Genomic DNA, 8,157 nt, shown 5'->3' on the forward strand with positions numbered 1-8,157 from the left:
CAGAACAACACATTAGATATTTGAACAGAACTGACCCTCTCCAGCTTCAGCACAGCTTGGAAGGCAAGGCAGACGGGCCCGCTTCGTCCTGCTGCGGAGACTTCAGCCCTTGGTCAGGTATTGTGCCCCATTTTCAAATCAATCTAGTAACTGTCACCGTATACCTATAGCTAAAGCTTACTTACACCTTAACCCACTAATTTCAAAGTAGGTGCTTTGAATGACAGGACAGACAGCAAGTATAAAAACTACACAAACTAGAGAGGATTTCTAAATTATTATTTTTGGTAAGAAAAAAAAAAAAAAAAAAAAACAGCAAATGGTTTTACCAACGTTTATCCTATATAAATTTATTTCAGTCTATCTCATATTTTTTGGGGAATTCAACGCTTAGTGAGCATTACTGAGTAATATCGAAAAGTAGCAAGCCTAAGTATAACCCTGTTATTTCTGCAGGTTAAAGGGGAGCACACTGTTACAGATGGTTGAAACATCTGAGAACTTTCAAATTGTTAGAAAGAAACTACCTTTCCTAGAACTGGAGCCAGCTTCGTTTGCCTCTACAGTGATGATGTACTTTGAGAGCTTCTCATAATCCAGATTGATGGTGGTCATCAGTTCACCAGTGTTTGAATGCAATAGGAAATGACCTGCAAACAACAGAAACAGAATAAGTGTTTGCTTAAGGCATCATTAGATAACAAAAAAACTGATTGCCCACTCACCAAGTTCATTTCCATTTAAAATTGTATATGTCACAGGCATTCCTGAAGTATCCAGCACAGCAAAGGTATAGACCACATGGTTCATTCTTGTGTTTTCTTTGACATGTACACTGGGTGGTAACAAACAAACAAACACAGACAATGAACATAAACATCTTTTTGACCAGTACTGAGCTTTAAATGTGGTCTTAATGTCTGCAAAGAAAGGCTAGGTAGAGGGGAAAATGGTACCAAGGGCAATTTACCAAATGCAGCAAAAAGAAAAACATTGCAAGCCAGTCAGTGTGGACCTTTGCTTTTTACAGTAACTATGCTTATCCTTAAACATAATAATGATGAAACTGACCACAAAAATCAAAAGCAGTAAAAGTTTCCCACTAGAAAGTTCTTGAAAAATAATATTTTGTTTGTGTTGCTATACCAAATATTATACAGATTTTCCAAAAGCCCCAAAATGAGGCCTACAATGGAAATATCAACACCCTACTACTACATGTACGATTGTAATTTGTTTCAATCAATAATTACTGCAGCTTTTAACATAATGCTTTACCTTCCGAGTTAATTAAAGACCATTGTTTTAAAGTATGTTTTGTTAATCTGGATAGTTTGATTTTACATTTAATGAAACATGTCTAGACTGTTGTTGTTAGTGATATTTTGTATAACAACAACATCCTATAGTCACAAAGGTAAGAGCCTGAACTAATAAGAAAGCATTATTGCATTAGCCAATCAGTGAAAAAGGAAAGCGATTGCCAGTGAGGAAATATTTAGCTTCCAACAAACAGTACAGTCTAAAAATGCATCCAAATGTATTTCCCTTATTAAAAGAATACTTAAAGATGTGATGCTTGGGGTGAACTTCTTTTACAAGAGATGAAGCCTTGGGAGAGTTATTTGATTGGCTCACCTGATATCAGTCTTGTTGAAATCAGGCACTTCAGGCCTGTCATCTACAACCTGCACATTAACAACGGCTGTGCTGTTGAGTGAGGGTTCACCTCGGTCCCGCGCTTCTACAATGAAGGAGTAGTCTCCAGAGCTGGGGAGTTTCTGTATCGTTATAATCCTTCCTTTAAGCTGGTTCTCAATAAGAAAGTATTTGCTGTGCGGCTCATCATCCAGTAGATGATACTCTATTACACCATTACTCCCCTAAGGACAAAAATTAGTGTCATGTTAGCTTCTAAACCCTTTCACCATTACCATTACTGGAGACACTTTCACTGTGCTAAGGGCCATTTTGGTTCTTTTCTGTCTTAACTTTAAATTCAGGAGAGTTTTAAAAAATAACTTAAAATCAAAACGGTTCACCTATGGTCTTTTCATTGCTGTAAATCACATGGTCTGGTTGCAGCTTTAATACCATACTTTCTAAATGGCATGCTTTATATTCTTGAAAATACTGACCTGAATGATTAATTATCAATAACACATGATCACAGTCATTAATTTAGTATTTCATCCAAGAAGTCCAACTGAGAATACATTTTATATTATTTACATACAGCACTTGAGAAAGGCATGAAGGAAACTTTACCTGATCTTTATCAGTAGCAGTAACTGAAGTTACTTGAGTTCCCAGTGGGGATGTCAGATTCACACTGGCTGTATAGTTACTTTGAGGAAACACTGGAGGGTTATCATTCACATCCAGTACAGAAATAATCACGGTTGTTTGATTCTGTAAATGAATATAAAGACTCAAATAAGCCATGGAACAGCTCTGTTTGTGTGCCCCTTAAAGTTTAAACAGGTAAAGTATATGACAGGTACAATGGAAACCAATTAGAGATTTGGGGGAAGTAAAGTACCTGCCCAGAATATATCTGAACTACCCAAAGTAAAATGTAAAATAATATTTGCTGATCTGCAATTAAGATGACAATATCCACTGGGATTTTTTTCTTAGAGTTAAAAGGGTTTTTTGTTTTGGTTTTTATTTTTTAAAGGGAAACATAGACTAAACACTACAATAGACCAACAAGCAATATAAAAACGAATAAATTAACTTTTTTGTACTGTCCTTATAAAAGGTTTACCATGGTATTTTTTCATTTTTACCGTGCTTTCCTAGTGGTTAGACTACGTATTTACATAGTTTACCCTGATTTGTCATGTTTAATTATATGCTTTACCATACCCTGCAATTCTTTCAACTCACAGACCAAGGCAACCTGGTACGTTTTACCTGTCAGGTACCATTCACTTATCTCTTCCTTTAAGAGAAGTGGGACTATGCTTACCAGAATGCATTGGGGTGTGAGCTGAAAAGCCTGAACTGTCCCTGTGAACATGGAGCCATATGGCCACCTTAATATTAGGACTGTTCCAATTAACAGATTAACCACACTGGTTAATCAACTAAAAGATCTGATCACAGATAAAACTTTTTTTTTTTTTTTTTTTTTTACTATTTAATTGTGCATTCTAGGTAGACAGAGAAATGGGGGCTGCTATTTAGGGAAGTGCTTATTTGACGCATGCATTCTCTCTCCCCAGAAATGGTGGGACACAAGTTTTAAAATCGTAGAAAAAGGGGTTAAAATTGTGTAAAAATCATAATTGTTGTCTTGTTTTGTACAAAGATTGCTGACAGTGTGCTACGTATGTATGTATGTATATACTTGGAACTGGAATGTTTATTTACATTGATTTAAATTGCCAAATGTGTGTCTGCAATCATGTGCATTGTAATCAGAGCTGTTGAGCGCTGTGGTAAAATCCAGTGCGGTGCATTTATCCAGAATAACATAATAAACTGTTGATGTAGTTATTAACCTCTGAGTGTTTTTTGTTTCTTTGTTTGAGCATTGCTAATAATCTTGCTGTTTAGGAGTTACCCCAGAGTGGTTAAACAATACACCTATAACTGTGCTGCTCTGTAGGGCTTGTGTGACTGAGTTAACATCAGCTCTCAAAGTCACTTTTATTAGGGTAATAGGACGGAAAGGTAACATTTGTTACATTTACTAAAATGTAAGTAATAATAACAATGGCTTTAAACACACCAAATTCCCATTTAATTGCTTTAGATTCTATTGATATAAGTATTACTATGCAGGATAGCCGCTATACGATCACTACCTTTATTTAAAATGTGCACGGATGCTCCCGAGTGGCGCGTCTGGTAAAGGCGCTCCATGAGGAGTGCAGGATGCACCCTATAGGCTGGATGTCGCCAGTTCAAGTCTAGGGTATTCCCCTGCCGACCGTGGACGGGAGCTCCCAGGTGGAGACACACAATTAGCTGAGCGCCACCTGGGAGGGGGTGGCCAGGGTGTCCTCGGCTCACAGCACACCAGTGACCCCTGTGGGCTTGCCTGTAAGCTGCTCAGAGCTGCGTTGCCCTCTGACGTTGTAGCTCTGAGGTGGCTGCATGGTGAGCCTGCAGTGTGTAAAAGAAGCTGTCGGCTGACGGCACACGCTTCGGAGGACATTTTCTGTTTTCATGTTTTGAAAGGTAATGATAAAATATCTACGTTTACCTGATGGAAAGGAGCGGTTTTGTTGTTTGTTGCAGTCACTGTAATACTGAATTCATTGAGGATTTCATAATCTGGAGGGGTTTTCACTGTGATAGTACCATCAGCTTTGATCGCAAAAACGTCGCTGCCATCTGAAAGTAATTGAAACTAATTTCACATAACATGTTACATACAGTAAGACTTTTCAATCTACAGCAGCCAAGATAAAGCTGTTGCATCTCAGTGGATATAATCTAATACATTTCTTCAGATCTGTTTAAATATGGTACAGGGTTTTCACTATTAATTTAGATATGCTCATTTGAAGTTAAAAACATGAAAAGGTAGAATATCTTCAAATTAATTCACAGAAACTGAGGAAAGATCGATAAAACATGAGTTAAACAATGTAAACAAACTGTTGCTATGTGAAATACAGGACAATTTATAGGTTAAAGTCCATCACCATCAGGGTGTTTCACCAATGTCATAAACTCAAAGACCAAAGGGTGCTAATCATGATTGTTAGTCAATAGTAAAACCCTCTGCACTGTCCTGTGTTTTAATCTTCATTAAACAATGTCTAATAATCTTCTAGCTAATTCTGTGACCCAACAAAACTGTGGATACGCCAGAGAAAACAACAAAGAGTATAACCACCTTTTAAATTATTTGTTCACTTTTATTGCGTATGCCTGAACAATAAATAAATATATACTGAAATTATGACAAGGATATACATTTTTCTTAAATCTAAATGTAAATGTTGCTTCGCTGAGGACAGCATAAAATAAACCAAAAAAGGCGGTAAAGCCTCTGTTCATAAAACCATTCCCCCGAACCCTCTCCCTCCTGCATGATCTCCAGTGGAAGTTTCATTACCTGTGATATCATACACAATGAAGGCATTGTCACCCGTGTCCTGATCAACGGCAGTCACCTTTCCAATCTCTGTTCCTTCAGGTGAATTTTCCTTAACAGTCATAGGCTGCACTGGTTCAAATTGTGGTGGACAGTCGTTGATATCAACTATACTGACTACCACAGTGCAGTAATCCCGCTTCTTTTCTGGTACGCCATTGTCTTCAGCATACACAACAATCTAAAGAAGTCATGAAGAAAAAGGATTTAAGCTTTGGTAAGAGAATAACCTATGCTACCTGACAGGGCAAAGGCACATTTTCCGAAAGAAATAAAACAGTTGCACAGCTATAGGACTAGTAATAATGTGCTTGCTCCAAACTCCAACTAAGTTTTTTCTGGTTCGTTTTATACCACCAACATTTTTAATTCTTTTCAGCAAAACTGCCATATAATACACCATATTAACACATCTGTTAAAAGGGGTTTAATCCTACACAGTAACAATCCCACACAAATGATTATTAATGATGACACAAACCTGGTATTCTACAGGTCCAACCTCAAAATCAAAAGACACATCTGCGTATAGAGTTCCATTAACCGGACTGATCCAGAATTTGCCGTCTCCACCACTGAGGATAGAGTATGTGAGCTCTCCATTTCGACCGCTGTCTTTATCAGTAGCAAAGAGCTGTATTACCTCTGTGGGCACACTCTCCTCCTGTACAGAACAGGCAGAGCAAACACAAACGGTTTTTGGAATGTTTTTTATACCAAACTGTATTACAGTGCTTTGTTTTAAAATAATTTAATAATAATTTCTTTGTATAGTAGGCCTATATGTGCAAGAGACACTCATAGACCTGATAGTGTTCATTTACAATGCCCAGACATTAATAAAGCAACTGCAATGTAGTATAACTGATATAATATTTTTACATATCCAATGGATGGGACCCCAGTTTCCAATTAAATTGGATCACAATAATTCCTGCAGTCAAAGCTGGTGCTATAGACAGGACATGACCATTCATATAGTAAATCTCACCTAATTTTTTTATGTAGTGGAACTTCCTAAACAATAACATAATTCACAACTTAAGAAATGTTATATGAAAGGAGCTGTGTGCCAGCTATACCACTAGCTACTTCTGGGTTCTTAGGGTTGTTTCAGGCAAACTAGCTCAAATTTACATTTTTAGACTGATCGGTTCAAGGGTTCAAAAGTTATTGAGAGGTCAAAATGTGGTTGATGGGTACCCCCCTTTAATGTTAACCAATCTTTTACTCAAAAAAGGTTTGTGCTACAGACTTGTGGGAGGTGTCATGTTATTGGAAAGTGCATGGCAAATTCAAAAAAGGTAAATTTGAAAGAAACACACCTTAACAACATTTTTAACCTTTGACCTTGAGGTGAAACCCTAAAAATACAAACCTCCAAAAATTACCAAAAAAAGGTCAAGGTCTCAGCTTCGTCTGTGCAAAATTTCAGGAAGGTAATATTTTTGGTTTGCTTTATAAAAAATCTAAAACATAACCTGCCCCCCCTCCCCATTTCTAAGAAACCTGAATAATCTTCAGGTAACAAACATTTCATTTGAATGAGATGACTTGAGTAAATGAATAGCACATCATCAGTGGGGAAAAAAAGTCAGAACTTTCTATTCCAGGAGAACAGTTACTTTTATGTGACGTCGATGTTACTAGCACTGCTATCACAGTAATGAAGTAAAGGATGGAAGACGTCAATCAAGGCTTTGCACTCAATTCAGAATTTGAGAACGTCCCATCGATGTGAGTATAATAGGTTCTAGGAATTCATTCAATCCAAACTCCTCTCCCAAGTGAAGGAAAAACTTCCCCACCTGAGGAAAATGCATTACTTCAGTGATGGTTGTGCTGCCCAATACAAAAAACGGTTCAATTTCATAAATCTCTGCCACCATAAACTGGACTTCAGCTTGGATACAGTAGGATTTTTTTTGCAACTTCACATGGCAAAGGCCCTTTTGATGCACTAGGGGAACAGTCAAGCGAAAGACTGCAGCATCCAACTTGTGGCCAGATTGCAACCCCTGAAGATGTATTTATTCTGCAAGACTGCCTTTGATAGATTTTGGGGACGTATGTCCAATTCATACACCCTGGTGGGAAATTAAGGCAATAACGCTGTCCAGAGAAGGATGACAAATGCTGTGTACCCCATGGCAGCTTTCTTTGCAGGGTTATATGCCCTGTTCTTACTTTGTCTTCCTCAAGAGGCTACAAGTTTCAGAATCAAGACCTCAAAAATGAGAGACTGTGGAGAGAGAAAAGGGGTCATTGACTGATGTGACTTTGTTGTTGTAATTCTCCTGGAACAGAAGGTGCTGACTTTTTTCCCCCAATGATGATGTGTTATTCATTTACTCATGTCATCCAAACAAAAACCAATACCTTCCTGAAATTTTGCACGAAGCCGAGGCCTTGATTTTTATTTTGGGGGTTTCACCCCAAGATCAAAGGTCAAAAACTTTGTTAAGGTGTAGCTTCCTTTTGTTTTCTTTCTAATTAATCTGTATACCTTTTCTGGATTTGCCGTGCGACTAAGTTCTCTGTAAATCGGAAATGGTAGGGTGTAACCTGTTGGGTGATGGAATGACCCTTCTGCTGGGGTACCCCAAATTCAGAGTATGCTATTTAACCCCCTTACTTCTTTTAGGGATTGTTTTATGGAGGAGTTGGAAAAAACAGGAGGGAAATCGTTCTCATCAATAACAGTGATGTTCACAGATGCCTCACTGAACACACTAGCTTGAGCAGAGTCCGTAGCTCTAACATGTATCATCACAGGGAAGTCTTTCACTTCCACCAGTTGCTTTTCTGTTTTAATCACTCCGCTGAATCCATCAATAGAAAAGTATCCTGTCAAAAATACAATAGGAAACCATTTAGCTTTTGATATGGTCAAAAATACACACACACACACACACACACACACACACACACACACACACACACATATATATATATATATATATATATATATATATATTGTGATGGAGTACACACAGCACCTGCGGTATTATTGTTTTACAGCCTGGATGGGGTTGAAATGC

General features: G+C 37.8%; 1 long non-coding RNA gene across 1 annotated transcript; it reads right to left on the reverse strand.

The window, feature by feature from the left end:
- Positions 1 to 1,644: 1,644 nt before the first annotated feature.
- LOC121316628 lies at positions 1,645 to 4,335 on the reverse strand. Its single transcript, XR_005950430.1, has 3 exons — positions 4,217 to 4,335; positions 2,269 to 2,412; positions 1,645 to 1,883 (listed from the first exon to the last, which is right to left on the reverse strand). It is a non-coding gene; the product is annotated as an uncharacterized LOC121316628 (long non-coding RNA).
- Positions 4,336 to 8,157: the final 3,822 nt, after the last annotated feature.

This window comes from Polyodon spathula, chromosome 6 (genome assembly GCF_017654505.1).
Source record: "Polyodon spathula isolate WHYD16114869_AA chromosome 6, ASM1765450v1, whole genome shotgun sequence".
In the NCBI taxonomy this organism is placed as follows: domain Eukaryota; kingdom Metazoa; phylum Chordata; class Actinopteri; order Acipenseriformes; family Polyodontidae; genus Polyodon; species Polyodon spathula.